The sequence below is a fragment of the Apium graveolens genome, chromosome 1, assembly GCF_009905375.1.
Source record: "Apium graveolens cultivar Ventura chromosome 1, ASM990537v1, whole genome shotgun sequence".
Classification (NCBI taxonomy): Eukaryota; Viridiplantae; Streptophyta; class Magnoliopsida; order Apiales; family Apiaceae; genus Apium; species Apium graveolens.
The window spans coordinates 96172786-96192749 of record NC_133647.1 but is presented as its reverse complement, the minus strand read 5'-3'; positions in this window follow the sequence as shown (position 1 = coordinate 96192749).

Genomic DNA, 19964 nt, shown 5'->3' with positions numbered 1-19964 from the left:
ATAAAAATATTACAAAACGTATTATTATGCAAATCCTATAGACACCATTATTTTATTCAAAATCTGGAATATCATATATGTAAAGCATGTAAATATTACAAAATATTTTATTGTACGAAACATGTTTAGTTTGTAAAATATACATATTTTATTTATTAAACTAGAAGGATCTTCACCAATTATAATAAATTAACAATATCCATAGAACATATTTCACAAAATAATATCTATTTTGAAGTGTTTTAATTGTAAAATATAGGTGATTTTCGACGTCTCCGATAAAATAGTGATTTCCATATAAATTTCTTCCAACTCTCCCACGCCCCCTTGAGACCCCGAAAAATAGACGAAGCAAATTAAAATGTGCCAAAAAAAAAATCAGACACTTCAAATTTATGCTTCCTCTGTATAGGACTAGATTCGGTTATAGATTTAACTTTTAGAGCAGATTTCGTGCTAAAGTATAAAAAATAACACTCGGAATAACTTTCAAAAGATATATGATATGTTTTAACTGAGGGACTCATATTAATACAAATGGGGTCCTTTACATTCTTGTTAAATCAACCAATCACAAATTAATACCTCTTTTTTTGGAATATTTTGGAAATTTTTTTGGGAGCTCTAAAATTACTCTTTATAAAATTAAGTACGAAAATTTGATTTCAAATAATATGATATTATTTTTGAAATGATATTAATGATGAAATTAACCGACAAGTACATAATAAATGTGATATTTGTGATCTATTTTAAATATTAATTAGATACCTTTTGTATTATTCTAAATTTTAAAAATAACTCATGGTTCAATATAGAATGTAAGAACCTTTCAGCAAGGAAGATGCATACATTCCGGTATTAATAAATTCCTATCTCACAGTCACACAAAAGTCCTGCAAAATATTTAAATGTAAATGACGATTGATTGCGAAGAACTGAGGGTCAATCCTCAATGGCTGCTAGTTTTTGCATTTGTATTTATTGTATCGTGTTCAAACACACGCTATTACTTTCATACTTAACAATACATATATATTAGTATGGGATTTTCTATTGTGTGTCCAATGGCACACAATAGTAACTAATTCTCGTATAAATGGACTTTTTTTATTGGTGGTTAAATAATAAATGTTAATAGCCTCCCATTCACATCAATTCCACCAATAAAAAAATCCATTTTTATTGGAGTTAGTGACTAATATGTATTCTTGAGTACACATTAAAAAAAGACCTTATTATATATTCCAGTTCAGACAATCTCGAACTTGGATCTGAGCAATGCTAAAGGGTGGAGAGAATTTTATCCAATTATAAAAAAAACTTGGGCTTCTCATTTTCTGAAGCCGCCACGACGACCTGGTTTGAAATGGTTTTGACCAAAAATGAATCGATGAGCAATATAGGTGTCTTTTGGGGTTTATTAAAAAATTAATAATTTTTATTAATAAACGAAAACTCCTTTTAAGTGTTATTTTGATTTTACTTATTTTTTGTTTACACCATCTTTTAATTTCACTTTTATAATTCATGTTATAATTTTAAGTGTATTATTTTTAACTTTTTTGATTTTCTATATGACTTATAATTCTATATGTATTATTTTTACCCATTTTTTGAATTTTATAAGCCAGACTTATTTATAATTTTTATAGGTTCGAATCTTATTTTTAATTATGTTTTAAAACAACAGGTTCATAAATTTGTCCATCTAAATAATTTTTGGAAAACATAAACTAGGTCATGTGTTTAAATTGGAATATTTTAATTTGGATTTTTTTAATTTATTGGTGGAATTCCATTTTAATAATATGACATGGAGAATATATAAACTGTATTTTGGTTTCACCCATAGAAAATAATATAAATTTCCAAACTGTAATATGATTACAATTCTATTTTCGTAGAATTGTAAATTATTTTTTGATAGGTTACTTGGTTTCATCTTAGTACGGTTACGCCGTATTTTGATTTCATCCCTAGATTTCTATCTTTGATGTAGAGTTTTATGTTGGTTTTTAACAAAATATAGATTGTTGGAATCATATAATAATTACAATATTTCTATTTTCCGTAGAATTCTTTTTTATTTTTTATTAAAATAATAGAATTAAATCATTTATACATTAATAATGTTATTAATAAGCGATAGCTCTTTTTAAAAGTTACTTTGATTTCATTTATTTTTTTGGTTCCATCACCTTTTGGTTTCACCTTTTATGATTCATACTATAACTTTAAACTAGCATAATAACCCGTGCGAGGCACGAGTTATTTTTTAGAGTTTTTTTATGCATGCAATTATAATATTTTTAGTTATATTTTTATTTGTAAATGTTGTATAATGTCTAACGTATTTATCTATGTATCAATTTCATACCAGACATTACTAAATTACACAACGTTTCCAATATAGTTCATTAAGAAAAATATATGTATTCTTGTTTGTGTTATATAATTGTATTTAATGAATGAATATAAACAGGGTAGTCAGTGTACGTTTAAAATGAAACAAATAAATTTAATATGTAGAATGTCGTTGGTATGTTTACAAACAAAAAGTTAAAAACTAACATATATGTTGAATACAGATTTGACCAAAAATTTTGAATTTCATTTAAATAAACTATATAACTGGTCTATATTACTACTGAGTTCTCTATTAACTTACGGTTAACTTACTCAATTTAAAAAGATAAAAAATGAATAACTGAATTAAGAATTACTTGCAATCATAATATAAAATAATATAAAATTTACATTAATGTTAATATAAAAGTCGATTTTAATAAGAAATGTTAGTTTTTGAAATTTGACGTATGTATGTTTGGAAAAATGTTAATTTTTTTACACTACTCTTAACAAAATAAGATTAAGTTATATGTGTCTATGTTAGCATGTGAATTATCGTATGTTACATTTCTTAGAAAATTACGATGATTTCAATTATTTATATGCTAAATATCTGATTCATGTACATGTATAATCATTATTAATATCTAGTGAGTCAATTGATTACTTAAATAACATGTATTTATAATTAATCATAAATTAAAATTATGTAATAAATAAATTGCAATAATTTATATACGGTATTCACATTATCACTAACAAACAATCCATATATGTTTTTTACGTGACCGAGTATCAATCATGTAACATTAAAATAAATTATATATTGTAAGACTTATTATTATGTTCATGATTTTTTTCAAGAATTTGAAGGAAAAATTGTAATTATATTATTATTTAAACTATTTTTAAGATTCTTTCATTACAACTCTAATATTTCTTCATATAATAATTTGATAATATTGTATTCTATTTTCCTAAAATTACATATTTTTCAATTCGATAAAATTTTATAAATATTAGTTGAACTGATTAATTCCTTCAAATTATTGAACAATATATATATATATATTTTAAATAGTATAAAATGTATTGAATCAAATGCTACAATATAGTATAGATATAACTTTTATTTGAAGAATTCAAAATATTAAAATAATTCAAAATATTTGTACAATATTATCTTGATCAATAAATATTATTTATCTAAAAGAATTTTTTTTTAAATGCTAGTTTTTTTAAAGTGAAAAATGAAAAATAAATCGATTTAATATATCATCGTAGTTTTAAAAAATCTCGTGAGATCTCATATCAAATTTTAAATATTTTTAAAATCGGGACAAGTCCCAAAATACTATTGCGCTACTAGTGAAGTTAGTAATTTTAATACAAATAATCAATTGAGTTGATCCTATAAATACCTCAAACACATTAATTTATATTAATATAAGATATCAAAAAAATTCACATTATTGGTAAGATATTATCGTCGAACGTGTAATTTAAATTTACTAAACGTAGAATATGACAATGTTTTTCGGCTAGCCATGTAGTCAAATTTTGAGTATTTTTTGAATAATGGGCCAAATTCTGATTTCAAATTCAAAATAAACTAAAATTTATTGGCTCATTATAATTTGAACTTATCTAAATATTTAATACCAATATAGATTATTTATATATAGGCGATTCGATTTTCAATATTTTCTTTAAAAAATATATATATACATTTTAATTATTTTTATAATAAAAAATTGTTAAAAATATATGAGATATATTTTCAAACTAAAAATAACAATAAATAAAATAATAATCCATTTATGTACTATGCCTAACTTTATATCTGAAATTCAGTTTTTTAAAATTAATTGTACAAATATTCAAGTAACTATCATTTTTTTTGCGGAATTCAAGTAACTATCTTTAAAGTTAAATAAAATATTCATTTAGCACACTTACATATTATGTGTATGATAAATAGCACATGTGACAATATTGTGTAGTGGTATGAGGTTGTATAGAAGAATGAAGCAACCCGAGTTCGATTCCCACAAAACACAACTTTTATATAAATATTAAAAACAAGGGTAGTTTAGTCTTTTCAATGAGACTTTTTAATCTCAAAATATTATCCTATTGTTGTGATATTATATATAGAAGAGAAATATTATTTTTTGTTAGATATATTTGTGATGTCATGTCTAATAATGATTTGTGTTTAGTTTTCAGATCTTGACTAACAAGATAAATCAGGACTTAACTGGAAATCAGTACTTATACTGAAGTCAGAACTTAAGATATCAGAACTTAAGTTATCAGAACTTAAGATATCAGAAGATATTCATCAGAAGATAATATCAAGACTTAAGAAGACTTTTAGATAAGGAAGGCGGCTGATTGAAAGGAAAGAAGATCAAGACTAAAATAAGAAGAGATATGCATGGAGAAGAATTCTATGAAGAATAGAAGACTTTGAGGAAAAGATAACAAATTGATATATTTTAGGATGCAGACTTATATTCGATATCAATTAGAAGATTATCTTGTATCTGTGTGGTATATAAACACAGCATAGGGTTTACACTAGATGTGTTATCATTATCGAGAATATTATTCATTATAACCCTAACAGCTCTCGTGATATTTGTTCATCACTGAGAGAGAACGGTTCCATTGCAATACTGTTTTATTAATAAGATTATTCTTTGTTACATACTTGTGTTCTTAATTCGATTTGATTGTATTATACACTGTATTCAACCCCCTTCTACAGTGTGTGTGACCTAACAAGTGGTATCAGAGCCAATCTGTTAACACATATACAGTAAAGATCCAAAACAATCATGTCTGAAGAAGTACAAACTCCAACCAAGCCCACCAAAACTAAGAAACTCCAAAGACTCAAATCTATAATCGATATGAGACTATTAGGGTTCCCATACTGAGACCTTCTGAGTATCCCATATGGAAAGTGAGGATGACTATGTTTCTGGAAGCTACAGATCCAGAATACCTTGACAGAATTAATGAAGGACCACATAAGCCAACCAAGCTCTCTGTTGTAGTTGCAGATCAGCCAGCTAAGACTGTACCAAAGGAGAAAAGTGAGTATACAGCTAAAGATATCTCATTTATTGCCAAGGATGCAAAGGTAAGGCATTTGCTGCATAGTGTCATTGATAATGTCATGTCAAACAGGGTAATTAACTGCAAGACTGCAAAGGAGATATGGGATGCCTTGGAGACAAGATGCCAGGGAACTGATGCAATTAAGAAGAACAGGAGGACTATACTCACTCAAGAGTATGAGCACTTTGACTCAAAACCTGATGAGTCATTAACTGGTTTATATGACAGATTTGCCAAACTCTTGAATGATCTGTCATTGGTGGATAAGGAATATGATCGTGAAGATTATAATCTTAAATTCCTTTTAGCTCTTCCTGAAAGTTGGGATTTGAAGGCAACTACTATAAGAGACAACTATGCTCTTGATGAAACTACTCTTGATGAAATTTATGGTATGCTCAAAACTCATGGACTTGAGATGTATCAAAGAAGTAAGAGACATGGGAGAAAGTCAAGAACAATTGCTCTTAAGGCCGAAGAGGAATCCCCCAAAGTGGCTGTCTCAAAGAAAGGCAAATGAAAGGCTCTCATTATAAAGTCTGATTCAGATTCATCAAGTTCTGATGATGATGATGAGGATTCAGAAACTAAAAGTCTATCTGAGATGGATGTTGATGAAGAGATGATGAAATTGTGTGCTCTTATGGTGAAGGGTATCACAAAGATAGCCTACAGGAAATTCAGAAAGGGAAAGAAGTTTTCCAGGAAAAGTGGAAGTTCTGATAAGAAGGGATTCAGAAAATCTGAAGGCAAAGCAGGAAAGTCTGACAAAGGAGATTACTCAAATGTTAAATGCTACAATTGTGGTGAGAAAGGCCACATATCTCCTAATTGCAAGAAGGGAAAAGGTGACAAAGGCAAGGCACTTTTCACAAAGAAGAAAAGCTGGACATACATTTCAGATTCTGAAGATGAGGTGAACTATGCCTTGATGGCAAATGCTGATAGCAGTTCTGATGCTGCTGAGTTAAAGGTACCTCAAAAAACTTATGCTTTTCATACTGATGATATTACTGAGTTGAGATTTTATCTTAAAACCATATTCATTAGCTATAGAGATCAGACTTTAAGATTTGATAGGTTAACTTCTGAAAATCTGGCTTTTAAGGAAAGGAATGGCTATTAAGAAAATGAGTTAGTTATGTTCCATCAAACTCAGAAAGAAAAAGATGATGCCTTTTATGTTAGAGATGAAGTGTTAAAATTGAATCAATCTCTAAAAACTGAGTTAGAAAAGGAAAGAGAGGTAATCAGGACTTGGACTAACTCTGGCAGAACAACTCACAATTTGCTAAGTAGTGGAAACTGGAAAGAGGGCTTAAGTTATGGAGATGATAAAAGTGAAATAGGAACTGAACAAATTAAGCCAATTATTGTTAAACAAACTACTAAGCCAAAGGTAAATCCTGTTAAGTTTGTAGTTAAAACTGTAAAGTCTGATTCTGAAAAGATGAAAGATATTAATACAGAAGTTAAGGCAGAGTCAACTTCTGACAAATTAAAACAGGATAAACCAGCTGAAGTTAACATATGCTTAATGATAAAGAAGCAGCTTAAGTATAAGCTGAAAGAGATTAAGAATGTAAACAAGGTAAAATCACCTAGAAAAAATAGGAATGGAAAGGAAGGTGTGAATAAAAGCAATAATTATAAGCCTGTTCCTAATGCTCCTAGAAAGAAATGCTATAACTGTGGAAACTCTAACCATCTTGTTTCTTTTTGTAGGAAGAATAAAGATATAAACTCTTTACCTCCTAAATCAGGAGTTAAGAGTCAGTCTGTTAGGTTTAAACCACAAAATCCTTGTTTTCATTGTGGTAGTTTATGGCATTCCATTTATACTTGTAAGGAATATCATAGTTTGTACTATGATTATATCAAATAAAACCTTCTTTGAAGAAAGTTAGCATTATTCCTTCTAGTGTAAGTTCTGATGCAAAGTCTGATACTGTAAATTCTGATAAGAAAAATGTTAACATAAACTCTGATGTTAAATCCGCTGCAAATGTTAACAAACTTAATAAGGCCAAAAGATCCAAGCAAGTCTGGGTCCTTAAAACTAATCATTAGTGGTCTTTGTGATTACAGGGCAACAGAAAAAACATCCTAGTTCTGGACAGTGGATGTTCAGGACATATGACTGGAAATAAAGCCCTGCTATCAGACTTTGTGGAGAAAGCTGGCCCAGGAGTTTCTTATTTAGATGACAACATGGGAAAAACTCTGGGATATGGCAACATCAATCTTGGGAATGTCATCATTGAAAAAGTAGCTCTAGTCTCAGGACTTAAACATAATTCGCTGAGTGTTAGTCAAATCTGTGACAAAGGTTATCATGTGGATTTCTTTGAAGAACACTGTGAAGTTGTAAGCAAATCTACAGGAAAAGTTGTTCTGAAAGGATACAGGCATGGTAACATTTATGAAGCCTAGCTTTCAACAAGTTCTGATGGTTCTGCAATCTGTCTGTTAAGCAGAGCATCAATTGAAGAAAGCTGGGATTGGCACAAGAAACTCTCTCATTTAAATTTCAACAATATAAATGAACTAGTCAAGAAAGATCTTGTGAGAGGACTGCCAAAATCAGTATTTGCTCCTGATGGCTTTTGTGATTCATGTCAAAAGGAAAAACACAGAAAATCTTCATTCAAGAGCAAGACTGAATCTTCAATTCTTGAGCCTTATCACCTACTACATGTTGATCTATTTGGTCTAGTGAATGTCATGTCTATTGCAAAGAAAAAATATGCTATGGTCATAGTAGATGAGTTTACCAGATACACATGGGTGTATTTCTTGCACACAAAAGTGAAATTGCATATATCTTGATTGATCATATCAAACAACTGGATAAATTGGTCAAAGACTCTGTGAAAATCATAAGAAGTGATAATGGCACTGAGTTTAAGAATATGATTATGGAAGAGTTCTGCAAAGACCATGGAATAAAGCACAAATTTTTTGCTCCTGGAACTCCACAGCAAAATGGAGTTGTTGAAAGAAAAAATAAAACTCTTATTGACCTGCACGAACTATGCTTGATGAAGCAAAATTACCAACCTACTTTTGGGCTGAAGCTGTGCAAACTGCTTGTTTTACTCAGAATGCAACACTTATCAACAAGCATGGAAAGACACCATATGAGATGGTGAAGAAAAAGAAGCCAAATCTGAAGTAATTTCATGTATTTTGGATGCAAGTGTTTTGTTCTTAAAACTCATCCTGAACAGCTATCTGTTAATCCCTTGACAATATAGCAAGAATTACAGAAGGGGGGTTGAATGGAATTCTTGAACCTTTTTCTCAAAATAAAAATGTTCAACTCGAATATAGACATAAGTGTTTTGATTAGCACAATGCGGAATAGAAACTTAATTGAATCAAAACATAAGTAATTAAAAACAAGAGTCTTTAAAAACTTTCTGGTGGATTTAAAAAATTCCACCAGAGATATATATTATATATCGAGAAGACTCTGTGTGCAAGAATGCTCACAGCTACTTACAAATCGAACTACTGAGAATACAGGGAAATGCTAAAGATTCTGCTTACAAAGATTTCTCTGTCTTTTTTTGTATCTCTTTTATCCCTTTTTATTTGCTACGTTCTTGGTTTATATATTACCAAGATTACAAAGTCAGAAAGACCGAATAAATATAAAAACTATCAGTCTTAAGCTTTGCTGCTTTTCGTCCTCTTTTACCTAGTCAATGGGCTTCCACAGTAGATTTGTATACATCTCGACGACTATGCTCAATTTTCACTGTTCAACTGCTGTTTGAATTCTTTATATGATCATCCGTTGGACTTTATGAGTATCTGTTAGATATATGATCATCCGTCGACTTTCTGAACATCCGTTGATGGCTTCATTGATTATCCGTCGACTGCTATATTAAACATCCATTGATAGTCATTTGATCATCCGTCGATGACTTTGTTAATCATCCGTCGGTAGCTATTTTGGCACTTGACTTCATTTCACTTATGCAGAATTACAAGACATCATTTATATACAGTTAATCAACCTATCTACATGACTTGTAGACTACTACAGAATCTATATAAAGATGTATACAGAACTGTGCTACAGACTCATTATTACATAAGCTACTCACTCGATGGATAATAAGTTAACATCCGTTGGGACTTTAATCAGTTATCCGTCGGGACTATAATTCTTATCCGTCGAGTGCTACATTATTTCACTAAGTAAAATCTACTTAGATGTTTTGTTTATGAAATTATCAAGTACACAACATATGCACAACAATCTCCCCCAATTTATGTCTACTGGAATTATAGCCATAAATTAAGAGATACTTGATGATAATAAAACATCCTAAACATACAGCTTTAAGGATAAGTAGATAATACTGAAAGTGCTTCAAATAATCAAAATGTACAAAGTTTGGCTCACAGTCATTTCAAGATGCTCCTCTAGCCTGAGCAGATTTTTCTAGTTTCTTGAAGATCTGGATCTTCTTCCAAGCTTCCTGTTGTTTTCATCAATCTGATTTTGGAGCTGCCTGTGGAATTCCAGTTCATCATATTATAAGAGATCTAGCTTTTCTTGCATTTCCAAGAGAGTCTCATTGCTAGAGATACTCAACTGGTCTTCTAACCTGAAGAATGTTCTCACACCTTTGTCATCTATGAACTTTATCAGCTAGTAGGGCCTTAGATGCACTCTTCTCCCTGTGTATGGGATGATTAGAGTCTTTGGGAGTGCATCTTTAGCTCTAATACTCCTTAGTTCTTCAATGTTCTTCAATACTAGTCTTCTTGCAGTTACATTGAACCCAAAGTTCTTCTTGAAGGATGAATAAACTTTAATCAGTACAGCTTGGCGGACTCCAATCATAGAGGAACTTGAAATTCTTGTATATCTAAAGGATCTCATTATAGAAGAATCAAAAGTTCCAGTATTTGTCTGATGTATGTAACTGTTCAAAATCAAGAAATCCCCTGATGTATAAATGATGTATTTGTGTCAATTTTTATGTTTGGTCTAATCTTCCATTGTAGCTTAGGGTTAGTCTTGTTAACATGCATGAATTTGTGATAAGCAATCTTCTCACAAATTGGGGGAGATTTTTGTGCAAGACATGCCTGCACTATAACAAGAATAAGTCAAATTGACAACCCTAAATAAGTTGTATTGTAATCTAAGTTTGTATTTTGTATTGTACCACTTAAGTATGTAAAAATGTCCAAGGGCATACTGGAATCTTTTTCTGTAAACAGTATCAAGCCTAAGAATTCTATCTAGAAGAAGATCAAGAAGATCATGCCTCAGAAGAATTATGAAGAAGCTTGGAGTTGAATAAATCTGTTTTTGGAAAAATGTTCTAAGTCAAGATCTCTACAAGTCACAGATTAAGTGTTATAGAGAAGTCATTCGAGAACTCCAGAATGACTTATAGAGAAGTCAGGAAAGCTACTAAAGAACTCAGAGATATCGAAAGCCAAATTGAAGACATGAAGATTGGAGATATCGACAAGTCATTTCTTCACTAGAGATCTCTGAGATATTGATAAGTCTATTTGCCCCTAGAAGAACTCAGAGATATCGATAAGCCAAAGTGAACACATGAAGATGAGAGATCTCGACAAGCTAATTTCTCTTATAGAGAACTCAGAGACCTCTACAAGTCAAAACATCTATAAAGTGATTAGAGATCTAGATAAGCCAATATATTTATCGAGATGTCAAGTTCTCTATATGCCAAAGTGGAGATCTTGAGGTAAAACTCAAAGTACAAAGTGCAGACCAGTTCAATATCCAAGATTATCAATCAACAAACAATCTAATCAGTTGGATTGACAAGTCTACAAAAGCAGCTTGAAGAGTAAGGATCAAAGGCCAAGATTAACTGGCAAAGTAAAGTCACAGGCGTGTAAGATTAGCAAAGATACACTAAGCCAGAAATAGAAAGATTTGAATATCCAAATAGGGTTTAGTACATGCTATTGCATGCTATGTAATATCCAGTGTTTACTGTTTTATAAAATAAACACTGGATGCTTTGTTTTAGTTGTAACAAATTGATCTGAAATATCTTATAACTCTCAAGAGAGAAGCTGAGTTCTTAACATAACAAGAACTCGGAAATTTGTAGCATAACACATACTTGATTTTAATATAAAATTAAGTGAATTTTTGAAAGATAGTGTGTTCCAGTGCATGTCTTATTATTTCATTCAAACCATACTATCTTTAGAAGTTACATTTCTTATTTGCTTTGTTCACCAAGCTAAAGAAAAATAAGAAGTCACTAAAATTGTCGAAAATACATTCACCCCCCCTCTGTGTTGTATTCATTACCTAACAACAAACTATATAGAAATAAAAATCCAGCTAACAATAAGAAATCTAATATACAATTACTTAGTAATATTAATTTAATATTTTGTTAAATTATCTGTCAACGGTGTTGCTCAATGTTTGGCTAAAGTTTCGATGTAAAATATTAGTTATGTTTTTTTAAACAACAAATACATAATAATGTTGAGCTTGTTGTTTTAATAAGATTTGAGTTAATGAAAACTACATATAATTTCAAAAGATTAATTGCAATAATCATACAAATTTTATTTATTATATATTTTAATTATGTTGGATAAACTAAACTCTTAGGAATATTCTAGAAATTATTATTTAATATAAGAGAATGTTTTAAGTCAGATTCATAGAAATGAAAAGATGTATCTGTTTTGATTCATGTATGATGATTTATATTCTCCTAATTATAAATGGAGAAGTATATATGAGAATAAAGATAAGAGTTCAGATCAATATAAAAATAACATAAGTATGAAGTATTCTAATCTATGTCTATATACTGAAATTATACTAGCACTATACAAAAAAAACATTACAACATATTGGCATCAGGGCTATGAGTAACTTACTTAGCGTTCCAAACCTTACAAAAGAAAACTATGGCCACTGGTGTAATCGGATGAGAGCTTTGCTTGGATCACAGGAGGTATGGGAAATTATCGAAAAAGGCTATGATGAACCAGAGAATTAAGGGGCTTTGAATCAGGCTCAGAAAAATGCTCTAGCAAAGGCTCGGAAACAAGATCATCAAGTTTTATCTCTCATACACAAGGGTTTAGATGAAACCATGTTTGAGAAGGTGGCATCTGTAATAAAAGCAAAGGAAGCTGGAGAGATTCTTCAGAATAATTTTAAAGGTGTTGACAAAGTAAAAAATGTATGATTATAAACTTTACGTGGTGAATTTGAATCACTACATATGAAAGAAACAAAATTGGTTCCAGATTATTTCACAAGAGTTTCCTCAGTTGTAAATCAAATAAAGAATTATGGAGAAAATTACAAGATACTTGGGTCAATAAAAAGATACTGAGATCGTTGAATACAAAATTGCAACTTGTTGGTATATCCATCGAAGAATCAAATGATACAAAGACCATGATTGTGGATCAAATTATGGGATCCTTGCGAGCATATTCAGAAAGGCTGTTAAAGAAGGAAGAGATGGAATCACAAGCTCTGAAAACCAATATTTCTGTTGAAGAAAAAGAGAAAGTGTTGTATACACAATATACTAGAGGAAGAGGACGTGGACATGCAAGTCAAAATTTCAATCGAGGCAGATGACGTTGGCAAGAAAATAACAGATTTGATAAAAAAGGTGCAAACAAATCAACAACATTGGTGTGGACAAGGACGTGGCCGTGGAAGAGGTGGAAGATTAAATCCTGGAAGAGGTAGTAAACCAGTGCAGTGTTACAGTTGTGGAAAATTTGGACACTTTTCCAAAGATTGTTGGTTTAACAAAAATGTTGAAGAAAAGGCAAACATAGCGAAAACGGAGGAGCAACAAAATAATGGTGTTCTGCTAATGGCCAACAAAGAGATTATTTTAAAAGATGATGTGATTTAGTATCTTGACAGTGGTGCCAACAACCATATGACTGGACTAAAACATCTCTTTACTGATTTAAAAGAAATAAATTTTGGATTTGTGTCTTTTGGTGATGCATTAAAGGTTGAAGTCAAAGGAAAGGGAGAAATATATGTTACTTGAAAAGAAGGATGGCAAGGAAAAATTGAAGATGTTTACTATATTCCGGACATGAAAAACAGTATTCTCAGCCTTGGACAATTACTTGAAAAAGGATATTCAATTTTTATGGAGAACAAAGTCATGTTCTTGAAGGACAAAAATGGCAGAACAATGGCTAAAATAGAAATGTCTCAAAATAGGATGTTCAAACTAAACTTGAAGAATATACAAGAAACATGTATGCAAGTGAAAATAGAGGATAAAGCAACTTTATGGCACAAAAAATTCGGAAACTTACATTATGGTGGTCTGAAAGAAATGTCAAACAAAGGTATGGTTCATGGAATACCAAGAAAGGATCTTATAGGAAGTTTTTGTGAAGAATGTGTGATGGGAAAGCAAACAAGAAATTCTCTCCAGAAGAAGGTAATTTATTGTGCAACAAAGCCTCTCGAATTGGTGCATACGGACATTTGTGGTCCTATCACACCCAAGTCATACAGCTCCAAGAGGTATTTTCTTACCTTTATTGATGATTACTCTCGAAAGACATGGGTTTATTTTTTAAATGAAAAATCTGAGGCATTAAAAGTATTCAAGAAATTTAAAGTGTTGGTGGAAAAGAAGACATGATTACATATTAAGGGATTGCGTTCAAATAGAGGCGGATAATACACATTAAATAGCTTCACAAAATATTGTGAAGAACAGGGCATTAAAAGGTTCTTAAGAGCTCCATACTCACCACAGCAGAACGACGTGACTGAAAGAAAAAAATCGGACGATCTTATATATGGTTCGATCAATGATTAAAAGCAAAGAACTACCAAAAGAACTCTGGGCAGAAGTAGTGCAATGTGCAGGTTACATTCAAAATCGTTGTCCACATTCAAATTTGAGAAATAAAACACCTTAAGAACTATGGAGTGGAAGGAAGCCTACTGTATCACACTTAAAAGTTTTTGGGAGCGTGACATATTCACATGTTCCAGATCAAAAGAGAACAAAGTTGGACGACAAGAGAAGGAAGTACATTTTCATTGGATATGATGAGAAAACCAAAGCTTATAGGATCCTGGACCTGATTTCTATGAAGATGGTTATAAGTCGAGATGTGAAAATACAAGAAGATGATGCGTGGAACTGGAATAAAACACCAGTAGAAGCAACAAAAGAAGCTGATGTTCCAATTTCCAAAATCTCACCGATAAATTTTGATACACTTGGAGAAGAAGAATATGATGAGGATGAGCCCAGGATCCTAGAACGAGAAGTTTACAAGATATGTATGAACATGGTGAGGTACACCTAGTGTGTTTAGTGGCTGATGCAGAAAGCATAGATTTTAGAGAAGCAGTGAAAGACAAGAAATGGAATGCTGCAATGGATAAAGAAATCAAAGCCATAAAAAAAACAAAATGTGGGAACTTGTTGAACCTCTAGAAGGTTGTAAGCCTATCGATGTAAAATGGGTTTATAAGAAGAAAATGAATGCTCAAGGAGAAATAGAAAGATACAAGGCGCGGTTAGTTGCAAAGGGCTACCGACAAAAGGCCAGAATAGACTATGGTGAAGTTTTCACACCCTTTGCCAGAATGGAGACAATAAGACTTTTAATCTCACAAACTGCTCAATTCAAGTGGTGTATTTACCATATGGACGTAAAATCTTCCTTTTTAAATGGAAAGCTCAAAGAGGAGGTGTACGTGAGCCAGCCACCCGGATATATAAAGGCAGGAAAAGAAAGAATGGTATTGAGATTGTATAAGGCGCTATACGGTTTAAAACAGGCACCACGAGCATGGAACACCCGTATTAATGCCTACTTAAAGAAGAATGGATTTGTGCAATGTCCTTATGAAGCTGCCCTGTATGTTAGAGAAAGGCAAGGTAATATTCTGCTTGTTGCACTTTATGTTGATGATCTAATTTTTATGGGGAACAATGAAGACATGATTAAAGATTTTAAAAGGGAGATGACACAAGAGTTTGAGATGACTGACTTAGGCTTGATGAGATATTTTCTTGGCATTGAAGTGAAGCAAGATAAGTCAGGCATATTTATCTCCCAAGAAGCATATACAAATAATATTTTAAAAAAATTCAGGATGGAGCATTGCAATTGTTAGGCCTCAATGATACTATAGAAGGGGGTTGAATATAGTATCTACAATCAATTCGATTATGAACACAAGTATGTAACAGAAAACAAGTTTATTCAATATATCAAACTCTGTTACAGTAGGTTTAATCTACTCTCTTAGTGATGTATGATATCACTAAGAGTTGCTAGGGTTACAATGAATAATATTCTCGTGAATGATAACACTTGTAGTGTAAACCCTAAGTTGTGTTTATATAGTACACAGTTACAAGATATCTTCTAATTGATATGAAATATATCTCTTCCTAAAATATATCAATCAGATATTATCTTCTGTAGTCCTATAGCTGTCCAACTCTCCATGCATATCTTTATTTGTTTAATCCAGATCCTCTCCTGTAAATCATCCGCTTTTCATCCCTGAAGTGTATCCGCACTTAAGTTTTGATATAAGTTATGACGCCTTAAGTTCTGATAACTTCCTGTCTTCAGTAAGTTCTGATTTCCTGTTAAGTTCTGATATTCTAATAATAAGCTCTGAAACTAAACAAATCAGATTAGACATGACATCACAAATATATCTAACAATCTCCCCCAACTTATAAATTATGAAAAATATACAAGTTTATAGATTTGATGATGTCAAAAACATTTAAGTACAAATGCAATGAGATATTATATTAAACAGCTAAATATAACTTACAGTACATGTAGCTTTACCAATATCACTGGATCAATTTGAATCCAAAGTGATTCCTTGTAAAGTCTGTTACCAGCTTGTCCTCAGTATTTCTCAGAACTTCAACTAACTGTGCTTTGACTTGCATCAGTTCTTTATCTTCATTATCACCAATCTGATAAATGGCTGCTCTGAGTGCAGGAATTGATGTTCTTTCAAGCCCATCTTCAAGTCTGATAAGTCTGGGATGTGAAGAGTCTTCATTATAACATAAGCATCTTCCTTTCAGAATTACTTCTACCTTAGCAGAATTCTTCCTCATAGGAGTTTCTCTTCCATCATCTTCAACTATCTTTGGAATAAATTCTGCAACCCTTGATCCAGAGATTCTGGCTTTATCCCTAATGGTCTTCATCAAGAAATTTGACCATCTTCTGGTAACCTCAGACTTTATTTCTAAAAGATAATGAATGAATTGAAGTTGAAAGGCATATGTCATAGCCTACTCGTTTATTCGAGTATTTAACTCAACTCAAATAAGAATGTAATAAGTAAATAGTGGATCAATCATCAGAGAGATCTCACAAAGTAACATCTGTCAAAGAATAAAGAAACATTGTTCATCTGCAGACTTGAAGATTCACTGGAAGAAGTTCAAGAATTTGATCATGCCTCAGTGATATAAATCAAGATCGTGGATTTAATCAAGTGACAGAGATCTCGTCAAGGTATCATTTATTACAAGGATTCAATGAGAACAACAAAGTCAAGACATGAAGAAACGTCACGAAAGTTAGTCACTCATGAACCAGACAGTACATCGAGTGTCAGCATTGAAGTGGCGGAATTGATTCATAAGTCTCAGTGACTTTCAGAAGATTGTCAGAAGAATGGATGCTGCTCAGGGTTAGTATTAATTCTCTATTAATTAATTAAGTCATATAATTTTAATTAAGAAAATAAATTATATCTGCAAGGATTAATTTATTGATTAATTGAATTAAATTGATTAATTAATTTAGAATTAATATTAAGGATTTACATAATTTTAATTGGTTAAAATCTGTTTTAATTCTAAAAAGATAAGTAATTGTACTAGTATGACAATCGGTATGACAATTGATAGTCATACCGAATGTCATGCTAATTCAGTTGATTGTCTTGATAGAATTATTATTTAGATTAAAATCACTTATTAATTCAGTAAAACAATTTAGTTTGAACTAATATGGCAATCGGTATGACAATCAATAGTCATACCGAAAGTCTTGCTAGTTCATTTTAATTGTCTTGCTAGCTCTAAAGGATTGTCACACCAGTTCAACTATCTCGGCTGTGTTGATTTAAAACAAGCAGAAGACCAATCCAACTTAACATCACACATACAGAGAACAATCAAACAGAAGCCAAGAACAAAAAGAGAACAAGCAGCCAAAATATTTCATCTTATCTGCTAATTCAAGTTTACAATTTCTAGCTTGTAAAGTTAAATCCAATCAACTAGAAATCACTCTCTTGTTCTTGTGTATCAATCTAGCGGATTAAAATCCCTAGAACTTAATCTCAAATCGCATTTAGCATTTGATCTTTTAATTACAAAAATAGAAAAAGTTCATGTCGAATTTATTCTAGATTTGTAATAATTGATTTGAGATTAATCCTTTGTAACCGATACCGTAGTTGTAACACCTTTCAAGTTTAATAAAAGTTTTATTTAACTTGAATTTTGTTTCACAATTTTATTCCGCATTTTATTCGACAAAACGGTATTGTTTGCATTCAACCCCCCCTTCTACAAACAAATTGGGACCTAACAATTGGTATCAGAGCCTTCTGATTAACGTACAAATCTAGATCCTAGACTTTTGTGTTTCTTTCACTTCTTGAATTTTTTATTCACTCAAAAAATTCATAATGACTACACAAAAAGTTGGAACCGTTAAAATTCCACTTTTCGATAAAGAAAATTATGTTATGTGGAAGAAGAAGATGCTACTGTTTTTACAGGTTGCTAATCCCAAATATTTGCAAGTGTTGAAGAAGGGTCCAAAAATTCCTATGGTTATGGAACCAGAGGTAATAGAAAATGATGTTGTGATCACCAAAGCGAGAACTTATGTGAAGGATCCTGAGGACTTCTCTCCTGCTGAAATAGAAGAAGCTTCCCTGGATGCTAGCCTTCAATTAATCTTAGTAGATTCCCTTAATCCCCTAATGAATAGACATGTGATGAATTGTAAAGATTCCAAACATATCTGGGAAACTATTGAGATTATTAATGAAGGCACAGAGGAAGTTAGGGAGAACAAACTAGAAATCCTAACCTCTGAATATGAATATTTCAAATCAAATCCAGGAGAAGGAATCACTGAAGTGTTTGAGAGGTACAATGCATTGATCAACAACCTGAACATTAATGGTAAATACTATTCCATCAGGGAGGTCAACAAAAAGTTCCTTTTAACACTGCCAACTCATCTCGAACATAGAATCACTGCCATAAGAGAAGCAAGAGATCTGAGTGAGATTTCTTTGGAAAGGCTCTATGGTGTGTTAAAGACTTATGAGTTGGAGCAGATTCAGCAGAAGGAAGTTTACGGGAAAGGAAGAGTGGTCAGCACGTCTACTGCTCTAGTAGCTGATGAACAACAACAACAACCACTATATCAACAACAATCTCAACAGTCAGATAGAATGGTACAGTCTTCCAAGGTTGAAGATAATGTGATAGTAGCAGAATTTGATTCTCCTACTACAAATCAATCAGGAGATGATTATTATTCCTTGGAAGAACTGGAGCAATTGGAGGATGAGTCAATGGCCCTGATTGTCAAGAGATTCTCAAATGTCAGATTCAAAAGGAATCCCAAGTTCAAGTACAAGTCCAACTACAACAGATTCCAGAAAGGTGGATCTTCATCCTCTAACACCAGCAGTGGTGGGTATAAAACAGGGATGGTTGATCGAAGCACCATTCGATGCTTCAACTGTAATGAGTTGGGACACTTTGCCACAGAATGCAGGAAGCCAAAACAAGCTAGGAAGAACTCTTATGATTCTAATCAGAAGAGTAAATCTGAAAGGGCGTACCTGGCAAAGGGAAGAAGCTGGGATGATACTGACAGTGAAGATGAAGAAGTTGGGAATCTTGCTCTCATGGCTAGTAATGCAAGCACCTCATCGTCAAGAAAAGAGGTAAAACTTTCTGATGCTGAAATGGTTTATCATCTAAGAGGTAACTTAGATTGTGCTCGTCGTGATAATGAATTGTTAAATCAACAAATCAAAGACCTTGAGAAAGAGGTCAATGAATTAAGACTTGTGCACATTAATCAAGATAAACTAAAAGAACAAGTATCTTTTCTAGAGAATAGAGTTGACTGTTATAGACAACTCGAAACTATTCTCAAAGACAAGATCACCGGTCTTGAGGCTAAGGTTAAAGCTTACTTTAATTCTTGTTCGAAGTCCAAAGAGTTTTACAATAAGCAAGCTGTTAATCAAACGCATGGAATAGGTTATGATTACAATGCTGCTATTGGAAAATTAGGCATAAACTCCCCTCCTCATGTATGTGCTAAAGGCAGGGAAGTACCACATGTGCTTAAGGGTGTTGATGAACCCCTCTATAAAGAATCAATTGCTGAACCATTTGATG